This window comes from Gossypium arboreum, chromosome 2, assembly GCF_025698485.1.
Source record: "Gossypium arboreum isolate Shixiya-1 chromosome 2, ASM2569848v2, whole genome shotgun sequence".
NCBI classification, from domain to species: domain Eukaryota; kingdom Viridiplantae; phylum Streptophyta; class Magnoliopsida; order Malvales; family Malvaceae; genus Gossypium; species Gossypium arboreum.
In genome coordinates, this window is record NC_069071.1 from 4,712,598 (window position 1) to 4,730,847 (window position 18,250).

Sequence of the window (18,250 nt, forward strand, 5' to 3'; positions counted from 1 at the left end):
GCTTGTTGCACTGAGTTTCCAAACTCACCCCTTCCTTAACCTTGCGGTGAGCCTTGATGTGAGGACTTGGGCGGAGAGGATTGAGTGGCCACGGTGATCATCTTTGGGCTTTTAAACAAGTATTGGTTTTCATTTTAATTACTTTAATTATTGTTTAATAAGGCCAATTTTAACTTTCCTTTCATTTTTTTTCGGGATTATTTTAATTTTAATAACTTTAAAAAAATTGGTTAATAATTATTCAAATGGGCTAGACTTAGGACGTGTTTTCAAAACGGTATTTGTTTTTAAAATATCTCAACATCACGATTAATCAATTTATCAAAGACGTCCACTTAAACAAATTTAAACTCGATATAACAAAGTGTGGCTATGGTTGTGGGCATGTCTAGGATTGGTTCCAATCAAAGAGCTTGGTACTTAGCGACCTTCATGGCTTACCTCCTCATCTCGGATACCTACCGGTGCCCGACTTCCATACACTTTGTTAACTCAATAAAATATATGGTGTTTAAAACATTAAAACGAAACGTGGGTTTTCAACTCCAATGTGGCACGTCAGATTCGGCCATAACGTCTGGGCCGGGTTTGGGGTGTTACAAAACCCATAGAAATTATATCCCATTTCCATTTTGATATCCTTTCTAGTTGTAACAGTTCTGAAGGTATCTGTATCTGATATAAATATTTACATACAATTTCAAAGTATTGCTTTTCTTTTCCCAGTCTTCAACACATCTGTCTCAAATCACTGTACATCTTATTCTTCCAGAATGCATAGACATAGTACTACTATAATTTCACGCAAATTCTCCTGTATAAGTTTTGAATCCCTCTGTTCAACTTTTATTTCTAAATTGCAAACAACCATCATATCCAATCCGAAATGTTTAGTCAGAAATCATCTGTACACTATACCCATTTAATCGATAACTTATTACCACATTTCTGAGCTTCGCAGATCTGCTATAAAGAAATTGGTTTAACCTTTATCTCTACCAAAATTGATCCATCTTCAGATGATAACAGTCAGATGTTCATAGCTCATAACACAAAACAAAGCTTTCAATTCTGAATATACATACATTCATTTGTCTTTCTCGGATGATAATTAATTATCATATCTTGATCTTTTAATTCAAGAACAATAACTACCACTTCCGAATCAGGTATCAAATAATTCTTCCCATGTGATTCTAACATTTCGTAACATAAACCATTAGTTCACTTTTTTTTTTGCATCAAAACACTGCTATCCCTGTAAATCACAAGTTTCTTTATCGGATTTCAGACTAAACCAGAACTAGTGCTTCAGTTAACTAAGCTTTCAACTAATCAGAACCTTGCTAACGTCTATCAGATCATTCTAATTCCACATCTTTCTGTAATAACTGACTAGTTTTAGAATACCTCTGATTTCAAATATATTTTTCACTATAATCTCTGTAACACCCCGAACCCGGCCCAGACGTTATGACCGGATCCGACATGCCACATTGAAGCGTTCAAAACATTTTATATTGTTGATCCAGAAAAAACTTACTTAGTGTTTTAAAAGATAATTCCATTATAGGTTAAACTGAAAGGAAGCTGTGCACCAGGTAGGAAACCGGAAAAGAGGTGGTGAGTCCATCGGACTGCTTAAGTACCAAGCTCCCTTTGGATCCAATCCTAGACATGCATACCGCCATTGCCACACCTTAACGTCATGGATATTTCTAGGAAACCGATTTGATTAAGTCATTTTAGGAAAAGTGATTAATTTTGGAAAATACTTTTATTTTAAAGCTTTGCTTGTTGTCGTGTTATTTTGAAATCAACTGTTGTTTTTTAAAAGCGCGTCCTAAAGCTATCCAATTTCAACAGTTAAAATAAGTATTACCTATCTTAGTAATACATATTAAAACCATCAAAAATAATTAAGCGGCCTTATTACATTTAAAAGCCCAAAAACTTCAAACGTAAATAAAAGGATGTCCAGTTCACGGAAGAAAATCAAACTTTGAGCGGGTGCCCCTCCGAATTCCCTCACGACTCCAAGCCCACTATGGTTGGGGATTTCTGCGTGGATGAAAATAAAAGGGTGAGTTTAGGGAAACTCGATGTGTAAGGAAAACCCATTCAAAGCCCAAGTCAGCTCAAGCCTATTGGGCCTAAGCCCATTCAGTAATGATGGTCTTGGACGAGCCCTTTTCAGATTACAATAAACCGGGCCTTAGCCCCTTATTCAGATAATGAGATGGCCCATAGGCCCATTTCAAAATACATGCAACATCAATAAACATATACAAGCCCATTTGGGGAGACTACTCAACCCACCAACCACTACACTCCACCCGTACCAGCCATACACTCCATGTGGGGAATAGCTCAACCCACCCAGCCCAACACTCCACAGTTGCAACCTTGCTGCTCAGTTAACAGTAAATTGAGGCAAAGCCTCTAGTACGTGGACAAGCCACTTTCAGTACTTCCTCCGTCAATATCCCAGTCCCATGCATCAGATAATAACAACATGGCATGCAGTAAATAACAACAATCAAACATGCATTTAGGTCAATTTAACCCTATGGGTATTTCAGTAATTTATCTCCTAGGGGTAAAACTGTAAATTTTTCACTTTTAAAGGTATTTCAGTAATTTATTTATTTTAGGGTTTTTCATGCATATTCCTACCTTTCACGTATTAACAGAATCACCACCGAGGGTTCTTACCGAATTGGGCCCGTTGGCCCATCATTCTAATTTTGGCCCATTAAGCCCAAAAATATCGAGGGCACAGAAATCATGCACTTTGTAGTCCAAACATTGTAGCTTACCAAAAACATTAATCGATTTACCTCACGAGCATTCGCACACTCGCAAATCTACAAAATACCAGTTTTCGGCATTTCGACTTTTCGACTTTTGTCGATCTAGACTAAGAAAGAGGGTGTTAGTTACACACCTGTTTGCGACGATATGCTGACGAGATCCACACATGAACTGCCTACAATTGGATTACTAACACATTAATCTAACTATTCAAATACGAACTACGTATAACCCCTTACAATATTCGGCCAACCACACCTACAGATCATAGTAAGCTTATAAGAAATCAATAAGCAACTCATTAACAATTTTTTTGTCAATGTTTACCACATAATCAAAATTTCACTGCAAGCTGTCTTCCTGAGCAACAGTCACTAATTCATTTATAACTGGAGCTACAAAACTCCAAATCAAGTTCCGTTAATTTTCCCTGAAAATAGACTCATATATCTTCTATCCATAAAATTTTCATTATTTTTGGTTTAGCCAATCAATACCAGATTTTTCTCAAAGTTTCCCATGTTTCACTATTTGACTAATCTGACCACTCTTCATTACAAATCAAATTTCTCATTGTATAGAATTCAAAATATGTTCTCGTTTATTCCATTTGAAACTAGACTCATTAATATTTAATTACATAATTTATTCAGCTTCTAATTCATCTCCCACAATTTATGGTGATTTTCCAAAGTCACATTACTGCTGCTGACCCAAGCAGATTTATTACCAAATTCACTCTTTCACACATAACTTGCATGTATGTTATTTAAACATGTGTATCACCAATAAATCATCACATATCTATGATTTTACTTAAGTATAATCTCCATTTCATCATTTTAAAGCACAACATGTTAGCCGATTTTTCCTTTAGCATCTAAGGCACATGCATGTTCATTTGTTTGGCTCAACTTCACCTATCTTCCATTTTTCATCAAAAGAACATGAAACAACAACCATTTCCTTCATTTTAATTCATGACCAAATGCTCACAACACAACCAAAAACCAAAATATGCTTCAAGAGTTAAGGTAGAATCAAGAAGAACTCATGAACATCAAGATAGAAGCAAACTACCATGAACTTACCTTCAATTTTCTTCCCAAGTGACCGAACACTCAAGAGCTTTCTCCTCTCCTTTCTCTTCTCTAACTTTCAGCTATGATGAACAAAGATGGACAAAACTTTGTTTTTTCACCCTTTTCTTTTAATAAAACTTCATATTTCATCCATTTAATTCTTTAATACAAAAGACATGAAATTCTTATCATGAAACATTTACCTAACCCATTATCATGAAACATTTACCTAACCTATTATCATGGAACATTTACCTAACCTATTATCAATTTGTATCAATTTGTACCATAAATTATGGATATCAAGTGTACATTTTGTCTACAACAACATGATGGCTGGCCACTTCATGTAAAATGGGAGGTTTGTCATGCAAATCCTCCTATTTTGCACTCCTATTTATTTGGTCACTTCAATTTAGCCTATAGCATTTTCAAACATTTTCACATAGGTCCTATTTCGTAATTTCACTCACAAATGACAAAAATTCTCTAGATCTATTGGAACACTCTAGTTATAATAAAACAATTAATTCTCTAGATCTATTGGAACACTCTAGTTATAATGTCCACTCTGTAAGATATTTCTATGTTATATAAGCTTGGAATTTATACATAGTTCAACAAATGCTAATTCCACATTCAAAATCACCCTTTCTTAATAGCATTCCAAGTAAGAATCTGGAAAGTAAATTATCTCTTAAGAAGTTAATAATTGTCCCATTAATCTAAACTTCAACCCTAACCTTTAAACCCTAAATCATAATCCATAAACCCCGAATTCATCATAAACCTTCAAATACTAGTTAACTCCTAAACCTTAAACCATAGTTAACGATCATAATTAAACCAGCTTAAACCATATATCTTAAACCATAAACCTTAAACTATAATGATAATTAATTCAATATTTTAAATTCAATACTATCTCTTTTATGATTATATAAGAAAATATTTAATATATTGTATAATCATAAATTTTAATAATTTTTGTTTTAGATGTTAGAGATTAGTGTTTATGATTCTTTTTGAGGTTTAGGGGTTATAGGGTTTTTAGCGGCGTTTTACCTAAAGCGCCGTTAATGCCCTGGTTTTTAGCGGCGTTTTACCTAAAGCGCCACTAATGCCCTGGTTTTTTGCGGCGTTTTCCCTAAAGCGCCGCTAATGCCCTGGTTTTTAGCGGCGTTTTCCCTAAAGCGCCGCTAATGCCCTAGTTTTTAGCGGCGTTTTAGTAAAAATGCTGCTGTTGTTCTGTTTTTATCGGCGTTTTTCTTGGAACGCCGCTATTGCTCTGAATTTTAAAATTTTGGCGGCGTTTTTTAATAAAACGCCACTAAAAACGCCGCTAAAGCCCTATTTTCCTGTAGTGCATCTTCAAACCACTTGTACATTATAGTTTCTATCGGAATATACCCTCTGATATACTTATTTAATTAAACAAATTCCCTTCATACTCAGTTACAATCATATGACCCTGTTCAAGCTTCAAGAATCCCTTTGCATCCCTGATCAAGAAATCTCTAACTGATATATGTATATTTCTTTCAGGACTCATTTCAGAAAGTTTCAAATAACACTTTCATAGTCATAGCATAAATCAATATTTTCCACCACTAATAAATTAAATCTTTTAGTAGAAATATCGTACCTTCCTAACATTTATTCTGCGAACAAAACAATTCATTTATAGCCCTGATAATATTCTCTAACCAGATTTCATTTCTTTCAAAATCATTTTCAGCTATAATTTTCAATTCTTCCACACTATATGTACAGATTATTAATAGCAGATATCTTACCCGTTCAGACAAATTCTGTACCTTGAAGCACTTCAGGAACCGATTGAGAAACAGGAGGGGCAAATATCATAACAGATACAGTTTCTTCTATTCATTGAAGAGCATCGGTTATAATTCTAGACAGTTACATATTATCTCTTTCTCTATTATTATATTATTCAACACTCAGTGGACACTCAGTGGTTAATTACTCATTAAGTTATTACTCAGAGTTGTCAATTCAGTTTTTATCTAATTCACGAGGTTTTTCATTTTCAGTATACATTTCAAGATCAATACTATCAATATTTTCGTCTAACATTTTCACTACAAAACAGAGACAAACAAATATATCAGCATCCGATCCTGATTCAATTTTAACTCAATTATGGCATGTACCTCTAGACTCAATTTCAAGCTCGATTTATTCCGAGAATCGGCTAAACCTGATAGCTCTGATACCATTACTGTAACGTCCTCTAACCTCATACCGTCGCTAGAACAGGGTTACGAGACATTACCAGTCAGTACAGTACAATACAGACATTAATTAAATATAAACGTTCAGACTCATCATAATCTTAAGATGTCGTCCCTTTAATGGGCCCTCGAGGTCTAATATGAACAGTAAAATCAATTCGGAACTAATTTTGAATTACTACGAATTTTTCTTTCAAATTTCAAATTCATACTATATACCATTGCCAACCATAATTTACTTATTTTATCAATACTTTCACAACCTAAATGACTCTCATAAGACATCCTAGGTACATGCCATTACCAATACTCAACATACTTTACCTCATTGAATTCGGGATCGGCCTGGGATGCTGATTCAATGGTCTAACCTTAACTGCATGCGAAACAAACCGTCTGTGAGTATACACTCAGTGGTATTTCTATAATCCGAACACTTAAACAATTATAAAACATATTAATTTTTATATATTGAACTATTCAAACTCAATGAGTATTCAAACATTCACTTTCCAACCAATGTTTTGGTCTACTTTAAATTCAAAATCATTTATTATTTTCAATAACAATTAATCAATCAAGTAATATTCATTAACAACGATCAATCGAAGCGATTATTTATTCAAGAATGATAAGTTATTCGGTAACAATCAATTATTCAATAATAATCGTTATTCATTAACAATTAAGTTATTCATAATGATCGATCTTTCCAGTTCCTTTATTTACCCTATTAACATGACTCGGACTCGAGGCGGATACGGATCCAACCAAAGACACCAAGACGGCACATAGTGGCTCATCGGCCGGCAAACAAAGAATAACAATAAAGAGTAATACGGTACACAGAGTACCTCATCGAACAAATCCGAACGATGAATGAAGACGGTACACAAAGTACCTCATCGAAACAAATCCAAAGCGATATGATATGATATGAAACAATATTCGACACACAAAGTGCCAAATCGGTAACAGTAATGGTAACAGTAACAGTAGTCGGCACATAAGTGTCTGATCAGTAAGTCGGCAAAAACCCGTACTCTTTCATATCCTATGGCATGCCAACTATATCTGACTAGCCCGACTAGTCAATAGGGTATCTAAATCACTTTTCGGTTTTCAATTAATTCATATTTTAATTAATTAATTATATTTTTTTTTTCAATTCAATATAATTCCATTCACTTTTCACTAATAAATATTCAATTTCACAATAAACACATGTTCATAATTATTTCACCATATTTTCAAATCAAATCATTTCAATAAAAACACAATACCAATAATTCATACTTTAATTATTTACCATAACATTCAATTAAAATACAACAATTATTAATTAAAGTCACCCTTCAATTTCAATCAATATTCATTTTATTTCAAATAATTTAATCAATGCACCTACCATACATAATAAATAATAAATTCAATAATTAAATATTAAGTTCGAGTTATAGAAATACAAATCGTAATTTTCGAGCTAACTCCCGTTGACTTTGTCTTGTCCTTTCTTAGCCGAGATTTTCGATACCACATTGACTACAAAATTAATACAATTCATAATCATTAATACATTACTAATTTATATCTTGACTTACATAATTCTAAATTAAGATCCGCTAATTTTTCCTGAAACTAGACTCACAAATCTTCTTACCATAAAATTTTTAAAATTTTTGGTTTAGTCATTAAGTACAGTTTATTCTTTAAATTCACCCCTATTCTGCTGTCTGACAGTTTCGACCCTTCTTCACTAAAAATTAATTATCTCACAGTACAGAACTCGGATAATATTCTCGTTGATTTCTCCTGAAAATATATTCATTAGGGATTCTAAAAATATAACTTTAAGCCTCTAATTATTTTTCTCCAATTTTTAGTGATTTTCCAAAGTCAGAACAGAGGAACTCGAATTTATTCTGACCTTGTCTCACAAAATTCATTATATCTCATAATTTACAATTCAATTACTTATACTGTTTCCTCTATAAGAAACTAGACTTAATAAGCTTTAATTACATATTTTATTCATCCTCTAATTCAATTTATACAATTTTTGGTGATTTTTCAAAATTAGACTACTGATGCTGTCCAAAATAGTCTTAGTGCAAAATGTTGATTTTTATTTTTAATTTCAATTTAATCCTAACTAAATTCACTTACTTTTCTATCTTAATTCATACTTTATTTCTACTCAATTTTTAACCAAACTTAGACATAATTATCTATTTTTCATCATAAAACCATAATTTCAAAATTCTTTCAATTTAGTCCTTAAAGCATAAAACTTATGAATCACTTTACAATTCAATCCTTATTTCATTTCTAACTTGAATTTCTATCAATTTAGCCCTTAATTCATCATTTTACTCAACATGAACATTATCTAGAAATCTAATAACTTTCAAAATATCAACTTAATTTCATCAAAATCTTGTTCCAAAGCTTCTAAAACATCAAAATTAAGTAAAAAGGGCTAAATTGACTTACCAATTAAACTTTCAAACCTTGAAATCTCAAAATTTCCCTTTTCTCCCTTTCTTTCTTTTCTTTCCTTCCTTGCTCTCTGTTTCATTTCATTCTGTTTCTTTTCTATCTTTCTTTTTTTTTTCATTTCTTTTTCTTTTGTTTTACTTTATATATATATATATATATATATAATATGTTAACTTAATAAATATCTAATTAATATCAAATATTTATTTTACATTTTATCTATTTATTATCCACACACTTGTCATAATTTAATATATTTATTACATAAAAATCTTATAATATAAATATTTAATTAATAAATATCTTTTATAAATAATAAATATCTACTAATAATTAAATATACATATTACAAATGTATGTATTCAATTTAGTACACATGTATTTTATAATTACCACACATTTGTCACTATTTTAATTTATTTCATAATATAATATAATATTAATATTAATTAATAATTATAGCAATAATTTAATATTTAAATAAATATCTATTTATTATCAAATACTTGTATTACAAATGTGTATATTTTTATTTATACACTTATGTCAAATCATTTTCATACACTTGTCTTTCTTTTATTTATTTATCATATAATATCAATTTAATAATAATAAATACATTAATACTTACTTAAATAATAAGTAAATACGTACATGTATTACAAATGTATGTACATTATTTATCACACATATATTTTATTTTTATCACACACTTGGCACTCACTTTGGCTTATTTGCTTATTTAATCCCTCAATTTTCTTTATTCTATAATTAAACTTTCACACTTCATTCAATTTAATCATTTTATCCATTTATCCTTAATTAAGCTAAATTTACTTCATTAAACTCTAATTAACCACTCGACTAACTTCATAAATATTTTTAATAATTATTTACTAATCCATTTTTTTCAGAAACGGAGATCCGACAATACATTTTTCTGATAACCTTAAAATTCGGGTCATTACAAAACACCTCTAAGAGGAGGGCCTCAATGTGTTACCAGTGTCAATGACAAATCTGTATTTAACATCATCTTTAAGAAGGCGATCCATGGAGGTATTCAAATAGTCCATAGCTATAACTTCGATGTATATTTTTATGTTGTGTTCAGCTGTAAAATTAATCATTTCTTGAGTTTCTTTCATTCCTCCAATCATGCTTCCTCCTATTAATTTCCTCCTTGTCCATTTAGTGATGCAGAAATTATACCGTTAACATCAAAATTAACCATTTCACGACTCAAATTTAAAGATATATAAATTACCTTGAATCAAAGGAAATACTTGTAACTCAAAAGGTTTCCCTGGAATACCAAGAATCATAAGCTTCTCATGAGATTTCAACAGCCCTAGCAATGGCAACAATGGATGTTGGGTAGATACCGTATCGATGATTCCATCCAATGTGCCAATGGCAGCCTAAACATGCAAAAAGAAGGTAGGCTACGAATGACAAAGAAACAGGACAGAGGTTGAGATGTCCTCATCCATCTCTGTCCCACGATTGTATTGATGAAGAATTTAATAAAATTGTCTCAAGTGAAATTCGTAGAGTGACTCGACTTTTATAATCCTTACATACCTGAAGCTGATCTTGGTCTCGGCTGACTAAAAACAAATCGGCACCTAGATTTTCCAATGCTTCCTTTTGCTTAATAGGAGATGTGCTGATCATCGTAACATTGGTTCCCATTGCCTTGGCAAATTTCACAGCTAAGTGCTTAGTCCTCCTAGTCCAACAACACCAACGCGCAAACCAGGCTTATCGAGTCCATAGAATCTCAAATAACTATACACCGTGATTCTGGCACAAAGAAGAGGGGCAGTAGCATCAAGAGGCAGGTTCTCGGGAATGCTGATGACAAAGTGTTCATCGACAATCATAGTGTTGGAGTAACCTCCATGTGTGATAGCTCCATCATAGTACTTTGTCTCGTAGGTGAATATCATTTTGGGATATTTATTCTCAAGATTGTTGATGCAATTGTCGCAAGAATGGCATGAACCAACCATGCAGCCAACTCCAACTCTATCTCTCACTTTGAACTGTTGAACCTTACATCCAATTTCAGTCACTTCACCAACAATCTGTCAAGAAAAAGCTGCTGAATATAAAAGTAAAAATAGAACGAATGACTTAAATTTAAGCAAAAGGAATTCAGAAAATTAGAAACTGTAAAGTACCCTCTTTATTCCATGAAGAGTACTATAAATACTAAAATAGCTAACAACTAAATCTCCTAAATAAAAGGAACACTATTGGCACTAAACAAAGACTAGGTCTGTTTGAAACAGACTTTGACTGACTCAACAACTAACTTATTCAATCAGTAAATAGTAACAAATAATTTCTACATTAACCTTTAACACTCTCCAACACCCAACAATTCTCTCAAATACACGAATTTCTTCGGTGGAATGGCTTTGTGAACAAATCAGCAACTTGTTCTTCAATGCAACAATACTCCATCTTGATATCTCCCTTTGCAACCAGCTCTCTTATGAAATGATGACGTGTTTCAATATGTCTTGTTCTACTGTGATAAACAGGGTTTTTTGTCATTGCAATTGTTGACAGATTATCACAATAGATGGTAGTTGCCTCCACTTGTGTTTGCTTTAAATCATCAAGAATTCTTCGTATCCAGACAGCTTGACAAGCAGCAGCAGTAACAGCCATATATTCAGCCTCCGAAGATGATAAAGAAGTTGAAGGTTGCTTCTTTGAGCTCCATGAAATAGCTCCACTACCCATAGTAAAAACGTAACCAGTTGTACTCTTACGATCTTCAATGCAGCCACCCAAATCACTATCTGAAAAACCATACAGCCTTAGATTGTTTAGAGAACTTATACCATATTCCAAATGAGCTTGTCCCCTTCAAATAGCGCAAAATTCGCTTGGCAGCTCCAAAGTGATGCTTGCTTGGACTCTGCATATATCTAAACAAGAGACTTGTTGCTTGCAAAATATCAGGTCTACTATTTGTTAGATACAACAGACTCTCGATCAAACTTCGAAACAATTTGCAGTCAATTTTCTCTCATTCATCATCTAAACAAAATTTTTGATTGGTGCACATTGGAGTACTCACGAGATTGCAATCCTTCAAGTCGAACTTTTCAAGAAGATTATTCACATATTTTTCTTGAGACATAAAAATACCCTCTGCACATTGTTTAATTTCTAGTCCCAGAAAGAAACTCATCAACCCCAAATCAGTCATTTCAAATTTGTCTGTAATCAGCTTTTTAAACTCATTCAACAAAGCACTACTATTGCTAGTATAAATCAAATCATCAACATAAAGGAAAATAATGAGAATATCAGAAGTACCTCTATTTTTCACATATAAATTTGGCTCACTGGGACTTCTTTGAAAACTATTATTACTGAAATGCCCATCAATTCTTCCATACCAGGCTCCCGGTGCTTGCTTTAATCCATATAGAGCCTTTTTCAACCTATACACTTTCTTTTCTTGATTTGCAATCTCGTAACCTTTTGGTTGCTGCACATATACTTCTTCTTCTAGGATCCCATTTAAAAAAGCCGACTTGACATCGAACTAATAAACCTCCCAACTTAATTGAGCTGCAATTGACAGAATAACACGTATGGTGTCAACTCTTGCTACCAAAGAGAAAGTTTCTTGGAAATCTAACCCTTCACGCTGCATGTGCCCTCGTGCAACCAGTCTTGTTTTATGCTTTTGAATAGAACCATCAGCCTAGAATTTAGTTTTGAAAATCCATTTTAACCCAAAAACTTCTTTTCCATTTAGAAGGTCTACTAATTCCCATGTCTTTTTCCTTTCCAAGGCTTCCATTTCATCATCCATTGCATCTTACCATTACTTGGATTTGATTGCTTCTTCAAAGACGATTGGATCTTCAATTTGAGCGAATTGACATTGTTCAGTGCTTTCATAAATTTCTGACAATGATTTCCATTTTCTAGGTGGTGATTTTGATGTAGAAGAGCTTGATGATGTGGTATTTGGAACTACTGAAAGACTACTTGGTGCAGATGAGCAAGAACTTCCATCTCCATTTTCTTGACTAGGATGAGTGTCGAGACATTTACCATCTTCTAGTAATGCTTCTAAACCTGCTTGTAATTCCTTCCAATTCCAAGAGTTTTTCTCATCAAAAACAACATCATGACTAATTAATAGCTTCTTAGATAAATGATTATAAAATAGATATCCTTTAGTTTCAGAGCTATACCCAACAAAGATACATTTAGTGCTATTATCATCTAACTTTCCTCTCTTTTGAGATGGAATATGCACAAATGCAATGCAACCAAAAACTCTCATATGAGTTACCTCAGGTTTCCACCCATGCCATGCTTCAAATGGTGTTTTTTGTTCTAGAGTTGCTATTGGAGATCGGTTGAGAATGTACACTGTTGTGTGAATTGCTTTTGCCCAGAAACTTTTTGGAAGATCTTTAGCTTTCAGTAAGCATTTTCCCATTTCAACAAGACTCCGATTCTTCCTCTCAGCAACTCTGTTTTATTGAGGAGTGTAGCTTGCTGTTAGCTGGCGTTGAATGCTAGATTCTTTATAGAATTTGTTGAATTTAGTAGAGAGAAATTCTCCACCACGATCTATCTATAAGGTCTTTATAGGCTGGCCACTTTGTTTCTCAATACTTGCTTTAAACTTCTTGAAAACTGAAAGAGCCTCTGACTTTCTTTGACAAAATACACCCACGTCATTCTACTGTAGTCATCAACAAAGACTAAAAAGTACTTGTTGTTATTGAGAGAAAGTGTTCTCATTGGTCCGCAAAGATCAGCATGAATAAGTTCAGCAAGTTGGGAAGCTCTCCTTGCCTTGCCCTTTGGAAATGAATCTCGATGTTGTTTCCCAAATATACAGCTCTCACACACATCATCAACATTTTTTATTAGAGGTAAACCATCAACTAGATTCTTTTCAGACATGAGTTTTAAACTACAAAAATTTAGGTGCCCATATCTGTGATGCCACAACCAATTTTCATCAAATGATTCTGCCTTCAATGCAAGCCTATCATCAGTTGCGAAATTATAAGGAAAAATCTTATTTTTTGCCATTGGAACACTAGCTAACAGGTGCTTTTTTGACTTATCCTTAAAAATGCAGCAATTAAATTCTACAAAGACAAGTGAATACCCATCCACCATAAATTTCCCAACACTTAGCAAATTAGAATTTAAATTTGGAACATACAAAACATTATAAATGCAATTAAGACATAGGGAATTCAACTGCACAGTACCTTTTCCCTTTGCTATACGAACAGTTTCATCACCAAGCGTAATTCGACTAGTTACTGACTTATCTAAGTTGCTAAAAAGACTTAATTCGCTTGTCATATGATTGCTATAGCCACTATCTATGTACCAAACATCAGGAGAACACTCCTTAGCACTGAAGCATGCAACAAACAGGCTCTCTGTCTCATCTTCTTCACTATCTTCATGAGCCAAGTTAGCCTGCTTCTCTTTAAGCTTGCAAAACCTATCAATATGCCCGTACCTTTTGCAATAGTAGCATTGTTTTGGATCACTATTTTCTCCTTTATCGCCATCTCTATAACATTGGTTCTGTCCATTGAATCGGCCACCAGCCCTACCTCTTCTTCTCCCACGAGATGAATTTCCTCCACACCAGTCATTGAAGTTTGTTTCGCTGGTGCCCTTTCCACCACGAGAGTATTGCGCCCTACTATAAAAGGCATTCTCAACAGACACATTACCATACCTTTTCATCCTATCATCATGAGAATAAAGAGAGCCTTACAACTCATCAACAGTTAACACACTCAAATCTTTTGACTTTTGTATAGCTGCAACTACATGATCATATTTCCTAGGTAAACTTCCAAGAATTTTCTCAACTACCCTTTGCTCACTTAAATCCTCACCATATTTTCGAATTTAATTCACAACATCAATTACTTTTGACACATAATCATCCAGAACATCATCATCTTCCATAATAAAATTATCAAACTTCTTACGCAGAGTTTGAAGTTTGACAGTCATCACCTTTGCAGTACCTTGATATACTATTCGCAGCGTGTCCAATACTTCTTTTGAACGCGTCACCGCTTCAATGCGAGGAAAAATTGATTCATGCACAGCTTGTTGGATGAAAAACAAAGCTTTAACATCTCTTTTTCTGATATCTTTGAGAGTCTCAACTGCAACCTCCTCTTCAACTTATCCATTTTCCACCAAGTCTCATAGGTCTTGAGACAAAAAAAAAGTCTTCATCTTAGTGCTCCAAACTCCATAGTTGCTGCCTTGAAAAATTAGAACCAACGGCTGTGAAAGGTTCACTCCATTCTGATTGCTTACCATCATAAGCTTGAACACAGGCCTCGAGTAGCTCTGATACCAGATGTCAAGAAAAAGCTATTGAATATAAAAGTAAAAACAGAACGAAGGACTTAAATTTAAGCAAAAGGAATTCAGAAAATTAGAAATGGTGAAGTACCCTCCTTATTCCATGAAGAGTACTATAAATACTAAAACAGCTAACAACTAAATCTCCTAAATAAAAGGAACACTACTGGCACTAAACAAAGACTAAGTCTGTTTGAAACAGACTTTGACTGACTCAACAACTAACTTATTCAATCAGTAAATAGTAACAAATAATTTCTACATTAACCTTTAACACAATCTCATGCCTGCATAAAATCTAATGCAACTTAGCAACAAAATGTACGAAGATAAAAAAGAGTTAACAACACCAAGTGTTGGTACAAGTGCTGGTACAATAGTAAGGGACATTGTATTTTCAGGGAGAGAACACAGCTCCAAACTTTGAAGACATATTGTTAAGAATAGCAACTACGATTTTAAATTAATTTTTATAGACAGTAGAATAAACACGAAAGATATGAATGGAGACAATTGGAGTTACCCGGGGACAAGAGGATAAATGGAATTCCCCCATTCATTCTTAACCATATGAAGATCTGAATGGCATATCCCACAATAATGCAGCTTGAAAGTCACATCTTTTTCCCCTGTTTCACTGCAAATCTCATATCATTTTTGTTTAGCAAACAAATACAAAAAGGTAAAATTGTAACGAAGGTCCTTGTATTATGTAGTTTTAGTATATTTAGTCCTTCTACTATTATTTGATAATGTTTTTTTGGACACATTGAAAGTCGAGACTCATTTCATCAAAAGAAATACAAAAAGATCCTAAAACCAAAAAAGTAACATCAACACTAAGAGAACACCCTAAAGAAAAAAGTAAGTGTCTGTGTCATCACCCCTTTTAAACAATTGAAATGTTGGAGGGATCATTATCATACAATGAGGTTTTAATCATTTATTCAAAGAAGTCGAGCAAATGTGCACGATCCCTTCTACACGAAGATCCTCCATTTCAACTGGTTAATATGAAATTTAGATGAAGACCCAATATTAAAGAGCACCGGCACATGCAACCATGAATATGCATACTGGGTCAAATCCAATAACATGCCAACACCCAAATAAAGGTCACAATGAGGAACAAAATAAAAAAATCCAGAAAATTGAAGCCCACCATCATGGATAGAGCCACACCAGAACAACCAAATCCCAACCACCAAACAATGGACCAGCGGGCCATCAATGCCCACATCCGCCACAAATGTCATCGAGAAAACAAAGAATGCCATACCAGTCAAGCTGGTGATGGCCACCAATGGTGAGAACTAGTATTAGAGTACGCTAGGTCGGTCTGGTTATTGGCTACATGCACGATGGTGATACCAAAGGAGCCAACCTGATGATAATGAAATGAATTTTTTGCAAGATTAGAGAAATTCATTTCCATTAATTCAATCAAATAATTTGAAATGATTTATTTTATAAAAACTACTTTAATATTACATAAACATATTGACATTTGACGGATATGATAAAAAAAATTTTATATATTTTAAGAGTGTAAAAAATATCCAAATAAATATATATGTCACATCATCACACCTTTTTTCTAAAAATTATTAAATTAGGATAAACGGACTAAATCCACTAAAAATACACCACACCTAAATCATTTTATAGAATTTAACCATTAGAAAAAACACCTTTTAGAAGAATAAACCCAGATTTAATGATAAAATATAGTAAATAACAAACACCTTGTGAAAAAATTGAAGGGAGAAAGAACACCAGAGCTATCTTTGGCTGCCCATTCAAAAGCCTTGTTGGAGTGCACTTCTTCTGGCAATCTTGTCATTGTTTGAATCTCTAATTTTTGGAATTAAATTCTTCAAAATTTGAATCTGTTTTTGTTCTTTCTTTCTCAAAAGCTTCAACTTTATAGCTTAAAAACAGGCTTTATATTTAGCTTTTCATGAAGTTTAATCATTTATGAATTTTATAGGATTTATAATCTGAATACTTAATTGTTTAGTGTTATTTGTGGTTAATACTTTTATTCTACATTTATACCTTTGAATTTAATGCTTATTAAACTAATTCCTATTTGAGGTTATCATTTATACCTTTCAATTTAATGCTCAATAAATTAATTGTAGATTCTCTCCCAATACCATAAGCTGTTACAAAGAATGTTTTAATGGTAATTACAACAGTTTAATAAAAATTTTTACAAATTGTGACAGTGGAAGAAATTGAGGTAACAAGAGAATTCCTCTAGTGAAAATTGCAAAACCATAAAAGCAGCGATGCAACTTGAGAAACTGAGGAAGCAATGAAGCCTCAGTATCCTCATTTGTTTGACTAAGGTGAATTTCAAAGATGAATTTTTTTTAGCAGAATTATAACACTCCGCAATAGGGTTTAGGAGTTTAGGCTTAACGAACTTAGATCACTAGTGGGCATGGCGAGCTGCGATTGATGGTTTGGGTTGAGAGTGAAAGTAGGGTCTCGACTATGAAAAAAAAGTTAAAATTAGGAGTAGTCAAAGGGCAATTATACCAAAGTTAGGAAGTCAACTTATTTCCCTCTTCAGAACACCACTCATGCACGTGATTCTTTTCTACTTCTTTTGCGACTAAGGCATCCTAAGAACATCAAAACACTTAGTGCCTATAAATTAAGCTCTTTTCATTGAAATTTCATATTCTTTTGAGCGACAAAACCCTCTCAAATTTCTTCATCGATTACTTATTTATCTTCTTGTCAAGTTTTTAAGAAATCAAGAGTCCAGATCCTGTCTCTTAAGATTTAAGGTAAGACTCTATTTCTCCATAGTACCGTGAAGTTTAGAGGTAAGTTTGCAGCAAGCTCATTAAAGTCCAATAAGGATGTTGGTCTGTGTGAACTTAGGATTTGTTATGTTTACATATGAATTTTTGTGTGTTTTGATTGTTGGTAACTTCTATTTGTTGTGTGATGTATTTGTGAAGCTACAGATTTAACTGAACCTTCAACCAACAAGGCAAACCTTACTTAAGCTTTTTTTCGAACTGGTGAGTTTTGGGGGTCGCTATTGGTATGTGTGAACCATTGTGTTAAACGAGAGCTTAGATTGGTCTAAAACACCCAATCTAAGTCCTGAGTGTAAGTTTCTTACTTTGTCTTCCATATTTTGTGATAAATTTTTGTATTATGTTATAAGGAGTT

The 18,250-nt window shown here is 33.3% G+C and overlaps 1 pseudogene; it reads right to left on the reverse strand.

Moving 5' to 3' along the window:
* Positions 1-9,627: 9,627 nt before the first annotated feature.
* LOC108466748 (probable mannitol dehydrogenase) lies at positions 9,628-16,969 on the reverse strand (annotated as a pseudogene).
* Positions 16,970-18,250: the final 1,281 nt, after the last annotated feature.